Source organism: Lissotriton vulgaris, chromosome 7 (genome assembly GCF_964263255.1).
Source record: "Lissotriton vulgaris chromosome 7, aLisVul1.2, whole genome shotgun sequence".
Taxonomy (NCBI): Eukaryota; Metazoa; Chordata; class Amphibia; order Caudata; family Salamandridae; genus Lissotriton; species Lissotriton vulgaris.
The window spans coordinates 1,772,291,942-1,772,313,152 of NC_141695.1; the positions used below are offsets into that span (position 1 = coordinate 1,772,291,942).

The window sequence follows — 21,211 nt, forward strand, 5'->3', positions numbered from 1 at the left end:
CAGGGTAAGGGATTGTAGCATGTGTGAAGCCCTCATTTCCGACCGGGCCAGCAGTCCAAGAATCCGATGCCAATACATGTAAACATAAAATGCGGTGTGCCGCGCTGATATGCAGAACCAAACAAAAGTGTGCAGCTGCCATATTCATGCAAGGACAGGGTAAGGGATTGGGCGATAATGAGCTAAGAATTGTAGCATGTCTGAAGCCCTCAGTTGCCGCACGGACTGCTGTGTTAACAAGAGAAACAAGAGGAAGAGGACGAGAGAGTAAACAAGTAGGGGAAAAAAGTAAAACAAGCATTTACAATGCAATGGTCTCGGCATTATTAAAGGTAGAGCTATTGGCATTGCTCATGACTTTTTTTTTAATCAGAAAAAAACGGCATTGTCATTTACATTGACACTAGCTTAATCGTTAAATAAATGGCATTGTCATTTACAATGCCAATAGCTTAATCGCTCGCAAATGCATGACCTATTGCATTTACACCTACACAGAGCCACACACACAAAGCCACCCACACACACATAGAGCCACCCACACAGAGCAACCCACACAGTCATTCACATAGAGCCACCTACACAGAGCCACCCTCACACAGAGCCATCCACACATAGAGCCACCTACAAAAAAAGCTATCCACAGAGCCACACACAAAGCCACACACACACAGAGCCCCCCCACACACAGAGACCCACACACACACACAGACCCCCCCACACACACACACAGCGCCCCCACACACATACAGAGCCCCCCCACACACAGAGGCCCCCCACACACACAGAGCCCCACACACACACACACACACACAGAGCCCCCCCCACACACACAGCACCCCCCCCCCACACACACAGAGCCCCCCCACACACAGAGGCACCCCAGCACACACACAGAGCCCCCCCACACACACATATCCCCCCACAAACACAGACCCCCCACACACACAAAGCCCCCCCCACACACACAGACCCCCCACACTACAAATCCCATGACAATCGCTACCATCACTCAGAGCCTGCTGGCATGACCCACACTTCCAGTATTCCCAATCTGTATACAGCCCCTTGGTGCAACAGTAATCCCTGCTCCGCCACACTGCAACGCGCCTTCAGGCCTCGACAAGAGGTAGGAACGTGCTGTAGAAATGAGGTGGAAACAGTCAAAGCTGACAATCAGACAGGTGCTGGCTGGGCCACAGAATAAAAGACTAAACGCAACATCACTTCTATGGACCCCATCAGGAGCAGTAACATCAGAGCAACCAGACATCCATCCTCTAAAGGAAGGGGGAATGACTCCCTGGCAAGAAAGATGGCCTCCCTCTTTTTCCAGTGATCCAAAAAACAATGGCCAGCTTATTCACCGAACACTGCCATGCTACAAATAAATCAAATGCAAATGGGAAGGAAAGACTACTCTGTGTGCCTGGGAGGAAAAAGATCACCAAATTCATAACACCACTTGCACACAGACAACCGCCTCTAATGGGTAGGTAATGATGCCACTAACACCAGGGCACATACAGGTTAACATCTGAACAAGAACTGTGCCTTTGACACGCCTTTCATTTTTGTTATTATGGCAAATGTATGCAAAAGTCGATATCAATTCTAAAACATGCTAACGGTAGTGCACAGGTTTACAAAAATAAACAAGAGGCTCTTTTCCCCTGCTACTCTACATCAGGATGAGCAATGTGAAAAAGGAATTTGTTTAGCCATTGACAGCTAAATAAAGATATCATTTACAGTATTCACATGGTTGATTGCCAAATAGCATACAATATCTGCTGTTAAGACAGCTGCTAAATGCACAATTATTTGTTTCTGCTAGTTATCTGCCCCTGTCTAAACAGCAGAAAGTACAAACTATTTGGCCAACTTACTTCAGTTAATACAGATGTAACCATTTAATTGCTACAACCGACTATTGCAAAAACGTTTCAACGGATTCTCTAGCGATTGATAATATATATTTAATCATTTTTCTGCTAAATCTTTAAACTTTCAATTTTTCGGTATAAATGGCAATTAAATGAGGACATAATATCTAAAAATAGGGGCTACACTACCTAAGTGTCATCTAAAACAGGATTAGTTACTCATGACACAAACTCCACTGTCCATTTAAGGCGCATAGGCCACACCATAGGTTACCTTTTGTAAGCATTGAGGAATCATGGAACAAGTGAATGGTGAAAATCCTGCATTAAACGAGGTCCTTTTTAGTAGCTGTTAAATGCAAACACCACAAGATTCTGTATTTACGTATGGGCATCAATATAAACCTGAATTTTAAGAAGCCTTTGTCTCAGAAAGAGAAGTAACCATAGACACCCAGGCAAAAACCACAAGTAAGTGCGATCTCTAGAGGCTAGTTAGTATTTATATATATGTACTGTACTGTAAAGGAGGATGGTTAGGTTTACTCTTGGTCTACCGCAACTTTTCATACATCTTTGTAAATCAGGAGAGCATCAAGGGATGCGCACACTTTGTTCACGTTTTGTTACACCTTCCCTAGTACACAATTAGCACACTGTCCGCCCCCTGCAACACTACCTTTCCCAATTCAACAGCTCTGTTTGTCCTTCCCTTGATGTTTTTTGGCAGAGCTTGCCTGCATTCACATACCTGCTCATTGCATTATATTGTAATACGTTCTCATTCTCTCTCTCTGATAATAAAATCTTGCAACTAGAGACGGCATCCTACCACCTAGTTTGTAGGTCACGAGTCGCTGCACAATCCTAATGAAGGAAAAAGACTTACTTACCTTACAGCTAAGAAACCGTCAATAATCCTTTCATCTATCCACGGACTGTCAGCCCTCTTTCAGACCCAGGAACAGAACTACGTGGATTGACCGGACGCCGGCGCACTGACGTCACACGCCGATTCGCTGTTGAAGAGACTATTCCACAGACTCGTCTCCCGCTTCTTAGTCCCTGGTCCGTATTCCACGAGGGCAAGACGACGGACGGACCTCAGGGCAGGAGCCGAGTAGAGCATACCTTAAAAGCTTGGAGGAGTGGGCAGGGAGGATGTAGGCGAGGCAAGGCCTTAGCGCCATGGTTGTCTCGCAGCAGGCAGGGAAGCTGCCGGTGTTCAGCCGGTAGGGCTTGCACGCACGCCTTCTTTGAAATGAACCGCTGAAAGAGCCCGGTGAGTGGGGGGCGAGAGAGGGGGGGCAGAGAGGGAGGGCATGTGTGTGTGCGTGTGTGTGTGTGTGTGCGCGCGCACGTGTCTGTGTGTGTGTGTGTGTGAACAGCGTGCTGCGCATGGCCATCTCTTGTCTGAATGCTGGTTTGCCTGCAGGACAGGAGATGTGCGCGCGTGCGTGCCTGTACGTGCTCGTCCAAATACCAGAAGCGCCGCTCGTGCCCCGGGTTATCTCCCTTGAGAGCAAACTTCATGACTATAGGTCTCGATGCCAAGACCTAATAACAGGAGACATGGCCTGGCGGCTGTGAAACTGAAAGGGGAGGAGAAATGGCTGAGTCAGAGCGCACGCTTTGATGCAGCAGGGGGTGAAGCGGAGCGGGAAGAGCTGCTGGCGGCACCAAGCTGGGGAACAGATGGCTGGCGATTTGATGCTGTGCACACGCATTTTTACTCATTGCGCTTGCGCATTGACCTAAAAGCGCATGTGCACTGCATCAAATCGCCACTTTGGTTAAACTCTGGATAAGCCCCTATATCTCTCGCCAGCTCGAATGCGCAAGCGCATCGGCAGGTGAGACCTAATAAAAAAGAAATATATATATCGTCTCGGTAAGCACGGCCAGCGTTTGAACTCATGGCAGGGACATACACTGCAAGTTCTTGATTGAAAGCACTGGAGACAGGCAGCGGGAGGCAGCAGAGTCCCCCCTGCTGCTGGGCTGCCGTGGGGGGCAGTGACCTGGGACATGGCGTCACGTGGCTGAAAGGAAGGCAAACATTGCCAGGACTCCTCCTGCTCCGTTGTGTAGAGGAGTGTGGAGTTAGAGTTAGAAAATAGAATTGAACGCCTCTCCCTTGAGGCTGAGCTCTGTGCTGGCCAGCTGCAGGACAGATGTGCCCCCCAGCAGAGGCTGGGCAACAGCACTGACATCTGGAGGGTGCCACCCATCATAACTAGGCTGCGGTCAGGGCCGGACTGGGAACCAAAACCGGCCCTGGCAAAATGCTCGCCCCCCCTCCCCCTGGGGGTTGGGGGTGCAATCGAGCTCTTTGCCGGGGCCGGTTTTCGGCCAATTTTGTTACAGGGCCAATTTTGCAGCTATGCTGCAAAAACGGCCCTGTAACAAAAACGGCCCCCGGGGCCCAAAACCGGCCCCCACCCGTGCAGCGCACCGGGGTATTGCCCGGTGCCCGCCACGGCCAGTCCGGGCCTGGCTGCCGTGCCCAGGCGAAAGGAGGCAGGGCTATAGCGCCTTGTGCCGCCGACCAAAGTAAACCATTAGTGAAATCGCCATGGGGCGGGAACACACATAGAAAGGAGGGATTGGGGACGTGGTTACAGCACCACGCAAGATGCCCGCGGAGTGAGGTCTCTCCGCCGCGCCGGACCTTTATTGAACTCTTTCTGGCGTTTCTACGAGGTTACCAGCAAGAAGATTACATTATTCCTCAACCGGAATGTAAGCCGCATTTTCTGCGCTATTTCCGGACACTTTTTATTAATGCAAGCAAGGTTTTTGCTGTCTTTGTGTTCCGCGACTTGAGGCACCCGCCATTTTACTCCTCGGTGCTGGAACTGCACTCAGCTCTCTCCTGTGATTCCACGGTGACGGTGCCCTCTGTCATGCTGTGGCTGCTCTCTTTTAAACAACGTGTAAGTCGATTTCTCCGCACTATTTCTGAGTGCCTTTTCTCACCGTGATACAGGCTTTTACAGACTGTGAGCTGAGAGGCTGGTTGTGCCCGCCATTTTGTAGCGCGTCTATCATCTCCTCACAGCCGAACGTTTTCTCCTTACACAATGTCTATTTGCAAATTGCTCTCTCCTTGGATTAAAGTATATTTCTACTGATTTTTTTTATCCAGCCATATACTTGGAGTTTGTAATTGGTACTTCTACATGAACTTTGTTACATTTCTCCTCACAGAGCATGAAGCATTGTGTTCGCTGAGTGACTTTTGTTGATTATTCTACAGACTGCTACAGATGAAGGTTATTTTCAACTACATGACCTTGTTTCCAGTTTGCCATATTGTTTAAACTTCTCCATTTGGATGCATATATTTCTCTGCCTACATGCTCAAATTTCCTCAAGACGTCAATAGCATTATCGTCTTATACCGGATGACAGACTATCTCTAATGTGCTTTTTCTCTCAGCATACCACCTGCTGCTGACACCTTGGGTTACAGATCTGGCCACAGCCACCTTTTTGACAGCTCATCTATAATTTCAATAATTGGACCCTTTTTCACCGAGGAAACCTACTTGGGTGTTGCTGGTTGCTGCTTAAACGCCAAGTCCTTTACTATCCAGCCTCCCCATATCCCTGGAGGGATTGACCGCCCTGCCGCTTGCTAACAACTTGCAGCACCCGCTTCGCGGGTGCCGCTGCGCGGCGTGTGGCAAGGGGTCGAGGCTGCTGGAGTGTCTGCCGGTCGGAGGAAGGAGGAGGGAGCACTGCGAGTCTACCGAGGGAGCGCGAAGCAGGGACTCTCAAGACCAGGAGTCCCTGCGCTGCACTGATGTGCACGGCCGCGCCCCCAGCAAGACACGCCCCCCGGCTGTCCAGGTCACAAAAGCGGGAAGCCTTCCAACTTGCAGCGGGACCCTTTTTCACTGAGGAAACCTACTTGGGTGTTGCTGGTTGCTGCTTAAACGCCAATTCCTTTACTATCCAGCCTCCCCATATCCCTGGAGGGATTGACCGCCCTGCCGCTTGCTAACAACTTGCAGCACCCGCTTCGCGGGTGCCGCTGCGCGGCGTGTGGCGAGGGGTCGAGGCTGCTGGAGTGTCTGCCGGTCGGAGGAAGGAGGAGGGAGCACCGCAAGTCTACCGAGGGAGCGCGCCGCAGGGACTCTCAAGACCAAGAGTCCCTGCGCTGCACAGGTGTGCACGGCCGCGCCCCCAGCAAGACACGCCCCCAGGCTGCAACGCCCCCTTCTAAACAACGGACTACCGCTCAGCGGGACGTGAGCGGGACGCCGAGCGAAGCCCGAGCAAAGGGCGGGCAGTCTGCGGCAGTCAGGGGCTGTTAGAGGCTGGGCTGGGCCACCCCTCTTACATCCATCGCTTTTGGTTCAAGGGCACGGTTACTATCTGCGGGTCTCGAAACCAATATGTCAACCCGCTCTGGTAAAGCTTTGAGGGGTGGGGGAGAAAGTGCCACGGGGAGTACAATAATTGGCACAATGGACAAATTCATCACTAGGGTAGCTGCGGTTATTGAAAAGGAGATTGTGATGACGGAACGTCGCCTTTCACAAGACTCCTTTCCCTCCAAACGCTCCTCCTTGGGAGCTGTTGCACATGCCCTGTCCCCAATCTCCACCTACCCTATCTCCTCCTTGCCAGAGATTCTGTCCGTAGAGCCACGGATTGTAGCTATAGAGGCAGGCATTGACAGGATAGAAAGCCTAATTACTAATCCCCTTCCCTCCAGCCCTAGCCCAGTTGCTGTGCCCTGCACCACTCACAGCTACCTCTTCTGGCCATAACTCCCAACCTCCTATTCAGGTTCCCTCACTAGGCCAAAAACCGTTGCCCCAGGCTCGGGTTTGTCGGGCCCATAAGAAAAGGAAAAGGGTTATTAGCACTCGGAAGGGAAGCTATTCCTCGCTCTACAAGCGTCCTAGGATACAGTCCCATAAAGGACCTACGCACCCAGAAGCTGGAGGGCCAGAACCATCTGGGAATATAACCCCATCAGGGCCAGTAGCAGAAATACCATTGCCCCACCACTCGGCATTACCTACACCTCTAAATGAGGGGTCCTCCCTTGAGCCCTTTGAGAAACTGGTTAAGTCTCTGCTGGTACCGCTTATTGACCAAGTTAAGAGTCTGGGGGATAGGTTAGATAGATTCGAACAGACCACCCGGGACAACTTTTTCTCCTTGAAATCCCTTTTTAAATTACAGTCAAGGCTCAGGGAGGATATTGCAGCTGGGAACGAAGGGAAAGGGGATCCTGTGGGCCCAACACAGGGACCCTTACCGGCATTGTCCGCCTATGCACAAGCCAGTGGGATGGCTTCAACACCAGCATCACTGGCTAGTGCAAAACCAGCTAAGCCGACTACTACTACTACCCATGTTGTCCAGGTCCACGCTAGCACCCCCCAGCAGTGAGAGCAGCTAAGTCTAACCCAGCTCAAAAGAAGCGGCAAGAAGGAGGGGCTGGCTCCAATTCTAAACCATCGGCCGCTCCATCCACTGAAGCCAGGGGAGTAGCCTCGGCTCCAAATAACTACTTGCCCACCTAAAAACTCGAGTCCAGTGGCTATACCACAAAAGGTGGTACGCAAGTGTCCCCCAGTCAATCTTTCCCCTGAGTGCCAACCATACGTTGTTGTTCTCATCAAGGTTCCCGCCCTAAAGGATAACCAGCAGGAAACCCACCAGGCACTAAAGAACAAGGTCATCCACTGGTTGCAAGCCAACAGACCCCTTCCCTTGGGTGTGGACGGCCTGATTCTCGGTGTGCGTAGGGTGGGTTGGATTGGCCAGGGGAAAAAATTGTTTGAGGGGGATTGTGTGGTGGTCAACTTCCAAGACATAAGAGCTGCCCACTCAATATGTAGCCTAGGACAGGCCACGGCCGGTCCCGGAGTTGAAGTAGTTGATTTAACATTAGCGCGGGGACACACTGACTAGTGTAACCAGGCGCTTTATAAGCTCAGTTAATAATAATAATAATAATTCTTCTACCCGCGGCCGGTCATGAACCCTTTAAGCAGTTATCCTGTGTTACCAACTCAAAATAGTGCTTACGGCCAATCGTACCCAGCAACAACTGTTGTGCAGTCGCATGCAGTCTTGCCAATGCCGAGCTGGCGCACTAGGGGCTACTGACTTCTAGATTCCCCTGAGGAGGCTCGGATGACCTGGTCTCCAGACGCCCAGTCCTCTTTAACTGTTAAACCTAAAGACCCCTTGACCACCTCAGATGAGCAGGTTGCCTTAGCGGACACAGGGGAACCAAGGGTGGGGAGGACTTTACTTGAGCCTGCCACTATCTGCCCTACCGTGGGAGAGGTAGACCTATTTGGCCCTGTCGAGCCCTGCAGCATTGCGGCTGTGGCGGACCCATCCATTAGGGTTCCCAGCTGGAATGTGGCTGGTCTGGACAGGAAGCTGGCCCTGCCAGACTGGAACGCACTTGTGAAGCAGTACTCCATATGTCTGTTCCAGGAAACCTGGAGTAAGGAGCCCCTACATAAGGCAGGATATTCTACTCACCACTTACCAGCTGTTCATTCAGAGACTGGCAGGGGTTTGCCCTTCGAGTGGCCTCCTTGTCTGGGTAGCTTCTGCACTTCCCTGTCGGGTGGAGGAGCATGACACCCATTGCCCGGACCTCCTTAACATCACCCTGAAAAACCCCAAGGGTCACGTTATTGTAAACATCTTTAATATCTATGCCGGAGGTATGAAGGGGGGTAGAGAATCCCCCACCATAGCCTGTCTGGAGGCTCTGCTTCGATCCTCTCCACATAAGTACCGCACTCTGGTTGCGGGTGACTTCAATTGCACCTTTGAGCCTCTCGGCCCTGAAGTCTCACAAGATCAAGAGGACGATGACAATAGGTGGGGGATACCAGCTCTAGAACTCAGACCAATTAAAAAATGGACGGAAGTGGTGCTCCAGGTTAACTCCCTAACAATGGAGTTTGACCTGAGGGCTCTTAATGGCAGGACTAGTTCCGACAAAGAGGGAGCCCATACATACAATAGGCCCGCACATACGTCAAGAATCGATTATCTTCTACTTGACGTCCATCTATGGAGCATGGTAAAGGATATGGTGGTCATACCCTCTGTCGAGAGTGACCACAACCTCCTCTCGCTTACCCTGACCCATAGGTGGTTAGACGGTATAGGGAGCAGAACCGCTTGTCCCCCCGCCCCGGATGTGTCATCGGTCTCTAACTGCGGTCGGCGGCTAAAGTGGGCTAAGCTGTCGCTCTCAGTGGAGAAAATATCTTCCATAACGCAGCTCTTAGCTGGAGCCCTAGAAAACCTTGACTCCCCTGAGGGCGGGCTGGTGGATGTGCCTGCCAGGTTCTGTAACCTAACCCAGGCCCTTAGTGACCTCTTTATTGTCCCAGGTAGGGCCAATAGAAAGAAACCATGTCCCCGGGCCAGACAAAGCTGGTTTAATCGCAAGTGTAGGGAGGCGAAGATACTGCTTGTTGAAGCAGTTAAATCCAAATCACAAATCAGGACCAGGGAGGCCAGAAGGCTATACTCTCACTGCCAAAAAGACGCTAAGAAGGAATGGGAGGACAATTTTTGGCAGGACCTCTTGGCTGCTAGTCGAGGGAGAGACGCCAAAGGGTTTTGGGACCTGGTGGGCAGTAGGAATCGTCCTGATGACACCTTGAGGACCTGTACTATCACTGCCCAGGCGTGGTTTAACCATTTTATGGCTCTCTATTCCGCCGTAGAAGGCACGCTTAATGACCCCTTTATCCTTCCCCCCTATACCATGGACAGAGATACGGACCTCTTTTCCGCACGGGAGGTCACGAACCTGATTAAAACTCTAATACCACTAAAAGCAGCTGGCCCGGATGGGTTACCAGGGGACCTTCTTCGAGCCTATCCAGGTGAATGGGGGGTGTTGATCTCTGCACTTCTGAACGCTATTATTGAGGGAGGAACTGTGCCAGAGTCCTGGAAAGGAACAGAGGTAGTGCCAATTTTTAAAAAGGGCAGTCAGGATCTACCAGGGAACTATAGGCCAGTAAGCCTTATAGACTCAACACAGAAGGTGGTGGTAAAAGCTATCTTGGGGAGGATCCTTCAATGGGTGGATGATAACCATATACTGTCTGAGATGCAAGCTGGGTTTCGCTCAGGCACAGGAACCATCGAACAAGTCTTTAGACTCCTGTTACTTTACTGGAAGGTGGTGGAACTGGGCAAGGGCAGTCTTTATCTGGCCTTTATAGACCTGAAGACTGCCTTTGACCTGGTTCCTAGGGAAGAACTCTGGAGGGTGTTGTTCAATCTTGGGATGCCCCCTTACATCTTAAACCTCCTCATCAAATTGCATAATGCCAACTATGCTCAGGTTAGATGGGGTTTGAACGGGGAAAAGACCGACAAGATCTGGGTTGTGAGGGGTGTACGGCAGGGCTGCGTTTTAGCTCCCACCCTATTCTCCCTCTATGTGAATGGGGTGGTAGAGCACCTGCTCGGTGAGCCAGCAGACGCCCCCACATTGGGTGGCGTAAAGATCCCAACTCTGTTGTTTGCCAACGACACCCTTCTTATTTCGAAAACCCCCCAAGGCCTACAGAAGCTCCTGAACCGCTTCCAGGATTTTTGCGCAAACAGAGGACTTGTCATTAATGTGGACAAAACGAAGTACTTAATCATGCACCCCTCCCCGCAAACTTGGCCGCCTACCCATCCTGAACTCTATCCCACTCGAAAGAGTGTCAGAATTTGACTATTTGGGTATCCGTTTGAGTGATGTTATGAGCTGGACTCCCCACATCAACAAAATGACTGTGGGTCACAAAAGGGTGGGGGGAGCTCTGTTAAAGGAGTACAACAATTCATCAAAACACTGTGTAGCTCCGATAATAGACATTTACAAAGCCCGAGCAGTATCCGCATCACTCTACGGAGCTGAGTTATGGGGTCTAGGTAATATGGAGTCTCTGGCTAAGGCAGAAAATAAATTCATCAAGGACCTCCTGGCCATTCCGATGAGCACCCCGACAGTCCCGGTGCTCCTGGATGCTGGTTGCAAATCAATCAAGGACCAGGCCCGCCTTCGGCCTCTTCTGCTGTGGGCTCGCCTGTGGAGGGTCCTGGAACTAAAATCTTATGCAGACGGGCTGGCAGAGGTGATGCACTCAGATGGCTGGCAGAAGATCAAATGGCTCAGGGACCTTAAGCACCTGCTTGGGGACTTGGGATTGGGCTCTTGCTGGTCTACCCACTCTGCTCCCCCGAAAGAGACCCTTAAAAAACTATATTGGGAATGGGTTTCTGCCAAGCTCATCAGCAACCAGCGTCACTGCAACTCCACCGCAGCCTTCCTGGAAATAAAAGACGTTGTTGCCCTTGAGCCCTTTCTGGACATTATTCCCATCCCCATGGATCGGGCTCTCTATATCAAATTCAGACTAGGGACTCTACCCCTAGCCGACCTCCTCTCCAGATGGAATACGTCCAAGCAGGTATCACGCCATTGCGCCCTATGTACTGACAGACCCGAAACTGTGGCACACTTCCTTTTTGAATGCCCGGATTACGTGCGCCCTAGATCCCACTGGCTTAAACCACTTTGTAGAGAAATGGGCACTCGTCAGCATTTGGTGGCTCTACGGATTTTATTAACTGATACAGCCCCTCCTATTGTTTGTGCCGTATCCAAATTTTTAAAATGGGCCTGGTTGATCCGCTTAAAAAGACTGTCCATATCAATTTAATTCTTTTTTAAACTAATTTATTCTGATCAATTGTTACTTTTACTAGCTGATTTTAATGTACAGTCTCTTCTTTACGATGTGCTGTTTTAATATTTCTCGTGTACTGCTTTTATGATATATGCATATCGAAATAAAGCAATCAACCAACCAACCAACTATTTGCAGCTTGCTGGTCTACTGCTTACTGCCACCTAATTCCTGCTCTATTGGATTTGGAACTTCATTATAAGCATTATCGTCAAGCGATCTGTCTACTCCCTCACTGACTCGCACTTTCCAATTTTATAATATCACCAAATATCTGACCCTGCCATATCCGCCATTCTTATTTAACATACTCCGTTTTCTTTGGACTCAAGATTTGAAGATGATCTGCTGAGTGCTTTGGTAATCCTACTACTACACAATCTACAGTAAGCTCCTTTATATGGGCAAACTCCGCAAACCAAAGTTCATCTTTGTCTCTTCTAAATCTCCTCAAGAGACATCCATCTCATTCTCCTCTGACATCTCTTCATCTGTGGATCAAATGGCTGGTCTGGCTCCTCATCGTTCCTCTTCAACGCAACCGTCATCAAATAAACCTTCTCCCACTGCTTCCTCTAAATGTCTGAAGCAAGATCCTCTATCTCCAGACAAGCCATCCTCTCCAATCTCTATAGAGTTACTTTTAGAGGAGATTCGCGCTTTGCGCCCCTTTGTTGAGGACACCAGCAGAGACTGCAGCTTCTGAAAGACAAATGGGCATCTATGGATGCTAGAATCTCATCTGTAGAGCAACAGGTTTCTGAGGTTCAATCCAACTCTCAACGCATCTCTTCTTTGGAGAAATTGATCCATGCCTTCCACCAACATACTGAGGATTTGGAAAATAGGAACAGATGGAATAATCTTCGTGTTTATGGTCTTCCAGAATCTTTGGAAGGAGATGACCTCGTAACATTCTTCACCTCCTTCATTCCCAAACTGTTGGACATGCCTCCTACCACTTCTCTCAGTATCCAGAGAGCTTATAGACTTGGTCCATGTTCATCTGATTCACCGAAGCCACGAGGTGTCATTATTAATTTTTTGAAATTTACGGATCTCCTCTCAGTTCTTTCTGCAGCTAGGTCCAAACGTCAAATCTCCTGGATGGGTCAGAGAGTGTTCCTTTCCCAAGATGTCTCTAGCGCCACAGCGTCTGGGAGAAAGGAGTTTCTAAATCTTAGTGCTCCTCTACGATCCTTGGGTGCTAGATATGGATTGTTTCATCCCTGTATTTTCAAGGTCACCCACCAAAATAGAACTTGGACCCTTCAAGACCCTGGAGAACTTAAAAACGTTATTCATCTCCAATCTGGTGGTGTCATGGATAAGTCCACCTCTTCGTGTGGCTGATCATCTCAATCTATATATTTGCTTATGTTGGTTTTTCTTCTTGTAGAATTTCTATTGTTGTTCTATATTCAGTTTCTCTCTTTAACTGTTGTTTTGGCTGCATTTTCATGTTATTGGTCATCCCATGAATATTCACGCATGCTTGTTTAGCATTTTATAGAACTTCTATTGTTATTGTACCTTTATATTTACCCTCCGGTTAATTCGTGTACTATATTGAACTCCTTCCCATTGTTATTTCGTCTTCTATTCTCTTGTTTGTGTAATGAATATTTTTATAGTGTACGTCCCTATTGTCATTTTCTTATTGTAATTTACCATTTTATATCCTTCATAGATTCATGAAGCTCTTCCCTTTGTCCCACGTGACTCCTTCCCTGCAACACAGGTATATTTCCCTAAATCTGCGTTGGTAAACTTGTCAATTTTACAATTTGTTTTTTGTTCTGGTGCGGTTGGATTTCCTCCTTTTGCAAGATCCGTCTTGTAGAGTGTCGCCACTTCCCCATCTCCCTGTGTCTATCTTTTTCAGGTACCTTGTCTTCAGTCATCCTTTGGATATGTACTGTCTCTTCTTCTGCTTTCTTGTTTCCCTCCTTTCTCTCCTTTCCTTTCCCCTCCTTTTCTCTGTTCAATCATATTTTATGTTTTCTAGCTTCTTGCTGTTTCTGCTTTTCTGCTTTCTGATGTTTTCATATTTTTTCACAAATCTTAATGTTATTATGTTCATCTTGTTTGCAAATTTAGAGTTATCTCGTGGAATGTAAAAGGTTTTAATAATCCCATTAAACGGCAGAGAGTACTTTCTCATTTATCCTCCTATACCCCTGATATTGCTCTTTTACAGGAGACTCACGTTAAAGATCTTGAATCTCTTAAGTTAAAAAGAACTGGGTTGGTACAGTTTTATTTTCTCCCTCTTCCAATAAGAAAAATGGTGTTGCTATTTTAATTCGTAATTTTTTTTAAATGTAAGGTATTATTAGAAGAAAAAGATTCGGAAGGGAGATGGATTTTGGTTAAATTACTGATTAATTCAATGTATCTAACTCTTTTTAATATTTATGGTCCTACTCAACCTGACTGTTCATTTTGGCCTTTAATTACTAGCACATGTATCCAACACAAAGATGATTTTTTTTTATAGGAGGAGATTGTAATCAGTTTATAGATCCGTTCCTTGATCGCAAATCTACTGTGCGCTTCATCCCTCACAAACCCCACAAGCAATTCTTGAACACTATACTTCAAACACATCTCTCCGACTCTTGAAGACTCACGCATCCAGACACTTTGGATTATTCTTCTTTCTCTCACCCTCATGCTTCTTCCTCTAGATGAGACTATAGCTTTCTCTCTCAGTCTCTCACTCAAAATCTATTATCCTCTTCTATTGAACCTATTGTTAGTTCAGATCACGCCCCTATTATAACGGATATTGATTAATTTCCACAACTTTCCAAGCCTTCTCGCTGGCACTTTAATTCTACACTTCTTACTGATCCTATTTTTTCTTCCTCATTTCGAACTTTTACTAAGGATTTCTTTCAAATTAACTCTACTCCCAACACTCCTCCTTATATTCTCTGGGATTCTTTTAAGGCTACTGCGAGAGGGGTTATTATTGATTTTGTCTCTAGGAAAAATAAACAATTTCTTCAAAAACGCAAATCTTCTCTTGCATATATTAAAAAACTTGAGCATCAATTCTATACCTCTTCCGATACTTGTATGTCCCCAGAACTTTTACGAGCGAAGATCTCTTTCAACAAGTTTACCACGGATAATGCTTCTTCAATTCTTCTTCATAGTACTGCTCGTTATTATGGAGGTCGTAACAAATCTGGCAAACTTTTAGCTAATTACCTAAAATCCTGTAAGTAGCGTACCTTCATTGAATCCATCTTTTCTTCTGACAATGTTCTTCTTCATACAGATAAAGATATTCTTGAACAATTCTAATTGTTCTATCAACAGTTGTATACTCCAGATTCCCTTCCAACTTCTTATATGATTCATTCGTACTTTGAAAAATTACTTATGCCCTCTACTTCCCACCTTAATTTTTCAACCCTTGACCTTGATCTTTCCCTACATGAACTCTCTATGGCTTTATCTTCCCTTACTAAACGTAAAACTCCTGGTCCTGATGGCTTCCCGGTGGAGTTTTATTTGCATTTTTCTGACCTTTTATTACCCAAACTTTTATTATTTTGTCAATCCTTTTATTCCTCTGGTGAGACTGCAGGTACTGTTCAAGATGCCACCATTTGTCTCATTCTGAAAGAAGGTCACATATGGCCCGCTTCTAGTCTCGCCCTCTTGTCTCTAATCATGCATGGCCCGCTTCTAGTCTCGCCCTCTTGTCTCTAATCATGCATGGCCCGCTTCAAGTCTCTTCCTCCCATTTCTAGTCACACATGCCCCTTTTCTAGTCTCTCCCTCTCGTCTCTAGTCATGCATGGCCCTTTTCTAGTTTCTTCCTCCCATCTCTAGTCATGCATGGCCCTCTTCTACTATCTCTGTCTCGTCTCTGGTCTTGTATGGCCTCTTCAAGTCTCTCCCTCTCATCTCTAGTCACACATGGCCCTCTTTTAGTCTCCCTCTCGTCTCTCGTCACTCATGGCCCGCTTCTAGTCTCTCGCTCTTGTCTCTAGTCACGCATGGCCCTCTTCTTGTCTCCCTCTCGTCTCTAGTCACACATGGCCCGCTTCTAATCTCTCCTCTTGTCTCTAGTCACACGTGACCCGATTCTAGTCTCTCCCTCTCATCTCTAGCCACAAATGGCCCTATTATAGTCTCTCCCTCTCGTCTCTAGTCACATATGGCTTTCTTGTAGTCTCTCCCTCTCGTCTCTAGTCACGAATGTACCTCTTCTAGTCTCTCCTCTCGTCTCTGGGTATGCATGGCCCTATTCTAGACTCTCTGTCTTGTCTCTAATCACACATGGCCAGCTTCTAGTCTCTCCTTCCCATCTCTAGTCACACATGGCCCTCTTCTAGTCTCTCCCTCTCATCTATAGTCATACATGGCCCTCTTCTAGTCTCTCCTCTTGTCTCTAGTCACAATGGCCCACTTCTAGTATCTCCCTCTCGTCTCTAGTCACTCATGGCCCACTTCTAGTCTCTCCCTCTCGTCTCTAGTCATGCATGGCCCTCTTCTAATCTCTCCTCTCATCTCATCTCTAGTCATACAAGGCCCTCTTCTAGTCTCCCTCTCGTCTCTATTTACATATGGCCCTCTTCCAGTCTCTCCCACGCATCTCTAGTCACACATTGGCCTCTTCTAGTCTCTCCCTCTCGCCTCTAGTCATACATGGCTATCTTCTACTCTCTCTTCTCGTCTCTGGTCATGTAAGGCCCTCTTCTAGTCTCGCCTCTCGTCTCTAGTCACATATGGCTCTCTTCTAGTCTCTCCCTCTCGTCTCTAGTCACGCATGGCCCTCTTCTAGTATCTCCCTTTAGTCTCTAGTCATGCATGGCCCGCTTCTAGTCTCCCTCTCGTCTCTATTCACACATGGCCCTCTTCTAGTCCCTCCTTCTCGCCTCGAGTCATGGATGGCTCTCTTCTAGTTTCTCCCTCTCGTCTCTAGTCACGCATGTCCCTCTTCTAGTCTCTCCCTCTCGTCTCCAGTCACGCATGGCCCACTTCTAGTCTCTCCCTCTTGTCTCTAGTCACACATGGCCCTCTTCTAGTATCTCACTCTCTTCTCTAGTCACACATGGCCTTCTTCTAGTCTCTCCCTCTCATCTTTAGTCACTCATGGCCCACTTCTAATATCTCCATCTCGTCTCTAGTCACTCATGGCCCACTTCTAGTTTCAGAACACATAAAAGAGCAGACCAGGTCTGGGGATGGTGTGTGACTATGCTAATCACTGCAAGACAATTGGATGGATGTGTGCAAAAAACGATTGAGAAACATATGCTAGAACCAGACCCATCAGCCTAACCTTTATGTCGGAGTTTACGTCATGTGGGGGTTTACTGGTCATTCATCACCTCATCCAGCCATATAGTGCCGGTGCGGGAAGGAATGTCAATACTCTAGCGATATGACTCATCGTGGAGTGATGTAAATAGAGTGCAGTGCTCGAGTGGTTGTGATGAATAAAATTGACTACACAGATTCAACAGAAAGTTCGAATAGAAGTCTGAGTGTCAGGAGTTAAAAACACGCCAAGTAGTAAGACTACCCTTCGGCGCTTTGCAAGACGGTCAACATGTTTCAGCCTAATGGGGGAATTCCCCGGCTTTCTTCAGGACCCATAGTCATGGAATAGCTACTGCAACAACAAAATATGTGAAGTGAAAAATATCAAAAATATACATATCTACCAGGAACTTAAAGGATTGTATGTCCACTGGAGGGAGAGACATAAGTCTTCTTCCTATCAAAAAACAAGAGATTATTATCAGGTACTGAGGGTTGCACACTTACAGCCGCATGAATACACAGAGACCACACAGAAAAACACCTGCATGAACAATTTACATTCTGCATTTCAAAAGAAGCATATTAGCTTGATCACACAGAGGCATTTCCTCACAGTGATACTCACCCAGCTTTTTGTGGGTGAAGACCTCACCTCACCCGGCAACTGCTCGGGAGTATGAGGCCCCGCTCTATAGTGTAGAAAAGGGACACAGTCAACACATAGATCTAGTGTGCCCAAACAAATTGCTCTACACATATAACCCAACCCACGTGTGCTAGAGACCCAACCGCCGCAATTACAGACTCTCCTACAGCTAAATCCACATAAGACACTTAGAGAACATATCTCATACAATATTCAAATAGTACATTGGATGCAATGAACATGAATCATCAGGTTCCTAGATACATGACATGAGCACTCTAGACTACTAATATTTCTACCCCATCGAAACTTGACAAGAACACTCTAGGTTGTTACTTGACATGCCCCCTAGAGAAGACCTTAGGGAGAAAAGCAGAAGAAGCTGACAAAACGCTCACCTATCCGTCGGTGTCCCCGATATTCAGCCGAACGGAAGGGGCGGAACTGGTTGTGTAGCCTTTCAGCCTTTAAATATCTGCCGCCGATAGAAACATGAGTCATAGGATGGGCAAGCGCGCGCGATGTAGGCCACTAGTCCCACGCTCATGCGTAATGCAACTGAAAGCCGACTTCTAGTTTCTCCCTCTCGTCTCTAGTCATGCACGGTCCTCTTCTAGTCTCACCTTCTCATCTCTGGTTACGCATTTCTCGCTTCGAGTCACGCCCTCTCGTCTCTAGTCAAACTTGGCCCTCTTCTAGTCTCTCCTCTTGTCTCTAGTCACTCGTGGCCCACTTCTAGTCTCTCCCTCTCATCTCTAGTCACTCATTGCCCTCTTCTAGTCTCTCCTCTTGTCTCTAATCATGCACAGCCCTCTTCTAGTCTCTCCCTCTCATCTCTAGTCATACATGGCCCTCTTCTAGTCTCTCCTCTTGTCTCTAGTCACGCACGGCCCTCTTCTAGTCTCGCCCTCTCATCTCTAGTCAGACATGGCCCACTTCTAGTTTCTCCCTCTCGTCTCTAGTCACTCATGGCCCACTTCTAGTATCTCCCTCTTGTCTCTAGTCACTCATGACCCTCTTCTAGTTTCTCCCTCTCGTCTCTAGTCACTCATGGCCTTCTTCTAGTTTCTCCCTCTCGTCTCTAGTCATGCACGGTCCTTTTCTAGTCTTTCCCTCTCGTCTCTAGTCATGCATGGCCCACTTCTAGTGTCTCACTCTCTTCTCTAGTCACACGTGGCCTTCTTCTAGTCTCTCCATCTCATCTTTAGTCACTCATGGCCCACTTTTAGTATCTCCCTCTCGTCTCTAGTCACTAATGGCCCACTTCTAGTATCTCCCTCTCATCTCTAGTCACTCATGGCCCACTTCTAGTTTTTCCCTCTCGTCTCTAGACATGCACTGTCCTCTTCTAGTCTCTCCCTCTCATCTCTGGTTATGCATTTCTCGCTTCTGGTCACGCCCTCTCATCTCTAGACACACTTGGCCCTCTTCTAGTCTCTCCTCTTGTCTCTAGTCACTCCTGGCCCACTTCTAGTCTCTCCCTCTCATCTCTAGTCACTCAGGGCCCACTTCTAGCCTCTCCCTCTCGTCTCTAGTCACGCATGGCCCTCTTCTAGCCTTTCCTCTCGTCTCTAGTCATGCACGGCCCTCTTCTAGTCTCGTCCTCTCGTCTCTAGTCATGCATGGCCCTCTTCTAGTCTCCCTTTAGTCTCTAGTCACTCATGGCCCACTTCTAGTCTTTCCTCCCATCTTTAGTCATGCAAGGCCCTCTTCTAGTCTCTCCTCTCGTCTCTAGTCACGCATGGCCCTCTTCTAGTCTCTCCCTCTCATCTCTAGTCACTCAGGGCTCACTTCTAGTCTCTCCCTCTCGTCTCTAGTCACGCATGGCCCTCTTCTAGCCTCTCCTCTCGTCTCTGGTCATGCATGGCCCTCTTCTACTCTCTCCTCTCGTCTCTAGTCACTCATGGCCCTCTTCTAGTCTCCCTCTCGTCTCTAGTCATGCATGGCCCTCTTCTAGTCTCTCCTTCTCATCTCTAGTCACTCGTGGCCCACTTCTAGTCTTTCCTCCCATCTCTAGTCATGCAAGGCCCTCTTCTAGTCTCTCCTCTCGTTTCTAGTCACTCATGGCCCTCTTCTAGTTTCTCCCTCTCGTCTCTAGTCACTCATGGCCTTCTTCTAGTCTCTCCTCTCGTCTCTAGTCACGCATGGCCCTCTTCTAGTCTCTCCACTTGTCTCTAGTCACACATGGCCCACTTCTAGTCTTTCCTCTCGTCTCTAGTCACGCATGGCCCTCTTCTAGTCTCTCCACTTGTCTCTAGTCACACATGGCCCTCTTCTAGTCTCGTCCTCTCGTCTCTAGTCATGCATGGCCCTCTTCTAGTCTCGCACTCTCATCTCTAGTCACTCATGGCCCTCTTCTAGTTTCTCCCTCTCGTCTCTAGTCATGCATGGTCCTTTTCTAGTCTCTCCCTCTCATCTCTAGTCATGCTTGGCCCTCTTCTAGTCTCTTCCTCTCATCTCTAGTCATGTATGGCCCTCTTCTAGTCTCTCCTCTCGTCTCTAGTCATGCATGGCCCTCTTCTAGTCTCTTCCTCTCATCTCTAGTCATGTATGGCCCTCTTCTAGTCTCTCCTTCTCATCTCTAGTCACTCGTGACCCACTTCTAGTCTTTCCTCCCATCTCTAGTCATGCAAGGCCCTCTTCTAGTCTCCTCTTGTTTCTAGTCACTCATGGCCCTCTTCTAGTTTCTCCCTCTCGTCTTTAGTCACTCATGGCCTTCTTCTAGTCTCTCCTCTCGTCTCTAGTCACGCATGGCCCTCTTCTAGTCTCTCCACTTGTCTCTAGTCACACTTCTAGTCTTTCCTCTCGTCTCTAGTCACGCAAGGCCCTCTTCTAGTCTCTCCCTCTCGTCTCTATTCGTGCACGGCCCTCTTCTAGTCTCGTCCTCTTGTCTCTAGTCATGCATGGCCCTCTTCTAGTCTCGCCCTCTCATCTCTAGTCACTCATGGCCCTCTTCTAGTTTCTCCCTCTCGTCTCTAGTCATGCATGGCCCTCTTCTAGTCTCTCCCTCTCATCTCTAGTCACACATTGCCCTCTTCTAGTCTCTTCCTCTCGTCTCTAGTCATGCATGGCCCGTTTCTAGTCTCTCCCTCTCGTTCTCTCCCTCTCGTCTCTAGTCCCGCATGGCTTCCTTCTAGTCTGTCCTTCTCATCTCTAGTCATGTATGGCCCTCTTCTAGTCTCTCCTCTCGTCTCTAGTCATGCATGGCTTGATTCTAGCCTCTCCTTCTCGTCTCTGGTTATGTGTGGCCTGCTTCTAGGCTCCCCCTCTGCTTAGCAGTGTATTTCCCATCCATCAGTAATATGTGTGTCTGCCTGTTGCACACAGATACAACTTGTTATCCCATCTTCTGCCAATATTTTTACAGTTTAGATGTGATTAAAACTTGCAAAACCAGCACTGTTCTTATTACAATGCTCCTGTGCATGTTCTTCTAGTGTATTTGTGTTGAGTTTGTGCATGTCTTTGTGTGTATTTCCCAATTTGCGCACCAGCCCTCTTTAGGCCACGTGGCACCGCACCTCAAGCTGCTGTGCAAGATGTTAAAAAACAATTAGCAAAGCCAATAGATGTTACATTAGTAAAACCTACTGGTTTTGCCAATTTTTGTTAAGACTTTAGCTGTTATTAGC

At 48.0% G+C, this 21,211-nt stretch overlaps 1 protein-coding gene across 3 annotated transcripts in view; it reads left to right on the forward strand.

The window, feature by feature from the left end:
* LOC147706642 (pregnancy-specific beta-1-glycoprotein 11-like) overlaps window positions 1–21,211 on the forward strand; it is a 205,885-nt gene that overhangs the window by 159,672 nt on the left and 25,002 nt on the right. For 2 of the 3 annotated variants that reach the window (XM_086933129.1, XM_086933131.1), the window contains exon 2: window positions 13,335–13,385. The exons of the other annotated variant lie outside the window; for it this stretch is intronic. The gene's annotated coding sequence lies outside the window, so the exon portion shown is untranslated. The remainder of the gene's footprint in view (window positions 1–13,334; window positions 13,386–21,211) is intronic. 3 annotated transcript variants of the gene reach the window in all.